The sequence below is a fragment of the Frankliniella occidentalis genome, unplaced genomic scaffold (assembly GCF_000697945.3).
Source record: "Frankliniella occidentalis isolate FOCC.00 unplaced genomic scaffold, Focc_3.1 Scaffold101, whole genome shotgun sequence".
In the NCBI taxonomy this organism is placed as follows: domain Eukaryota; kingdom Metazoa; phylum Arthropoda; class Insecta; order Thysanoptera; family Thripidae; genus Frankliniella; species Frankliniella occidentalis.
In genome coordinates this window covers 435,918-438,308 of record NW_026267230.1, presented here as the reverse complement: position 1 = coordinate 438,308, position 2,391 = coordinate 435,918, and the positions used below count along the sequence as shown (strand labels likewise).

The following is a 2,391-nucleotide window of genomic DNA, read 5'->3' as shown; positions in this document are numbered from 1 at the left end:
GGGGCGGGGCGTGCAAAGGCGACGCGCTGTGCAGTGCACTCTCCGGCCTCCGGCCTGGCTCATTAGGGTGCCGAGAGTCAACTTTATATCGCATTATTTTGTTCATCTATTAGAGTTAACGTCGCGCTTGCTGTGGGGCCGCCTCAGCCTCGGCTCCGGCCGGGCGATACGTGCTCCGGCGCGGAGATCGCATGATCCGCGCAGTCACCCCGCGGCCTGCCTCCCCGGCCCGGGCTGTATGTATCTCTCCCTTAATGAAACGGCCGCTAATTTCAAGCCTTTCCCGACCATTTCGTCCTGCTTTCTCCCGCTCCCTTACCGCTGTCTCTTCGCGCGGCGGCAGCGCAGATATCGAAATGGCGTCGTTAGCAGCGGCTCGGCGTGGCGTGGCCTGGCGCGGCCCCCACAATGCGACACGCCTGTCGCCGGGCCATGGGGCCAGCGCCGCGCATGGCCGTGAGGCTCGCCGTGAGGCGCCCACAGCATCCTGATGGATCGTCCGGCCGAGCTCTACGGCGCGCCCGCCGCCGTGCTCTCCTTCTGCACTCATTCATTCATGGCGGGCTAAGCAGCCGCTGCCTGCGTACCGGGATGAGTTCTCACACCTCCAGGTGATGGAAGCCCAGTAGCAACCAGGCCTAGTTACCTTAAACACCATCTCCTAAATTTCGCCGCACATTTATTCGACATCATTTTACTCAATTTTACCCAAATTTAACACCCATTCTCGCACGGCGCCTTACGGGTCGAGCGAGTAGGCATCCTGCCCGCACTCGTGCGTGCGGTACAGCATAACTACCAGAAGTGAGCGGGGTTGACCAGCCGCCTAGTACATATCCTGATAAACACTATCGCTTAGCCAAGTACCCCGTCCTTACTCCGTGTCATTCGAGCGCAGCAGGTTTCACACGAGGCTGCGGTCCTTTCCCTCCGGAAGACGAATCTCCCGCGATTAGGTACACTGCGAGCGTGGCGTGACTCTATGCCTACGACAGCGGAGCAGCGTCGTTCCGGAGAGAAAAACAAATACCGACCTTAAAAAACAAAAGGAAAAAATAATAATCTCGGGTCTGCTTTTTATGTAAAATGAGCAGTGATCGCGTGATGATCATTTTCGTCGTGAGTCGTTCGCGCCGTCGCCGCTGGCCTGGCTCGGCGTGTCAATGTCCCCCCTTTTGTTTACCCACCCGCGGCCCCATTGTCATCATTAGTGTCATTAAGGTAAGTCACACGGAGAGACACGATTTTCCGTCACCTGCTGAGCTCCTCTCCCGTCTGTTTGCTTTTTACAGCAGTTTGTTTCATGTCGCGTAATTGGAGAGGAGCAACCCGCGTGAGCGTTGGGGGAAGGGGAGCGGGGAAGGTGTTGTCTGATGGCCCTCAGACACGAGAGAGGACCGTCAAGCTCGCTCTCTCTGTCTCACTGACACTACCTCTCTGTCTCTCTCTGTCTCCTTCTGTCTCTCTCTCTCTCGCTCCCTTTTCTTTCCCTCTCTCGTTTCGCGTCTCACTGTCAATCTCTGCCGACTGCCGCAGGAGCGCCGGAGTGGGCGCCGTTAGGATAGGCAACCGTGCGCAGGCGTGACCGCCGGGCTGCCTACCCTCGCCCAGTACGGCGCCGTGCTCCACACTATTCCCCCCCCCCCCCCTCTCTCTCTCTCTCTGTGTCTCGCACGCTCCGGCCGCCCCCTGGGGCGCTTCACGGATTCCTGGTGCCCAGCCACGATAATGCCGGCTGGAGAGCGAGCAAATAGCCGTCGAGGCCGTGTGCGGCTCGCCTGGTGTGTTTCTGTTCTCCTTCCTGCAGCGGGGCAGAGCGAGCAGAGCTCAAAACTGTTAGTCTAATTGTGCGAGTCGGCGGCGGCGCGGTCAGCGAGAAAAAGACAGAGCGGGTAGAAAAATTAAAAAAAGGAAAAAAGGTTGTAGCGGGAGAGATCTGCTGCGCGCGGGGGGGGGGGGGAGACCTAGCGCGGCGTAAGAAAGAAATAGGGCGTGTTTGCGGAACGAACCGTATGAGCGCGGCGAGAGGCGTGGAGCGGAGCGCCTCCGTAAATGAGGATCGCATTGCTTCTCAATCGCGACGTCGCCGCGACGCGCTCCGCAGCGAGAGGCCTAGGCCTGGCCTCGCTTGAGCTGCACCGCGGCCGCCCCGCGTCCTGTCCAGATCTGTCCGAGGCGTGGCGCGGCGTGGCGCGGCGTGGCGGGCCGCGCGCGCACTGCAGTCCCGTTGCCCGACTCGCGGAAGGGAAGCAAGGACTTATTACTTCTGCTTATAGCGGCCTCATCCGAGAAGAGACCGCCGCGCCACCACCGCTAACTAGTGCCAGTTGCACTAGAAGCCCAGTGAACACCAATGGATTCTGCTTTTCTCCCCCCCCCTCCCCCCCTCTC

The 2,391-nt window shown here is 60.0% G+C and overlaps 1 protein-coding gene across 1 annotated transcript in view; it reads right to left on the bottom strand.

The window, feature by feature from the left end:
• The window catches only part of LOC113209760 (ly6/PLAUR domain-containing protein 6B-like), a 25,928-nt gene that overhangs the window by 13,628 nt on the left and 9,909 nt on the right, over window positions 1-2,391 (bottom strand). The window lies entirely within an intron of this gene.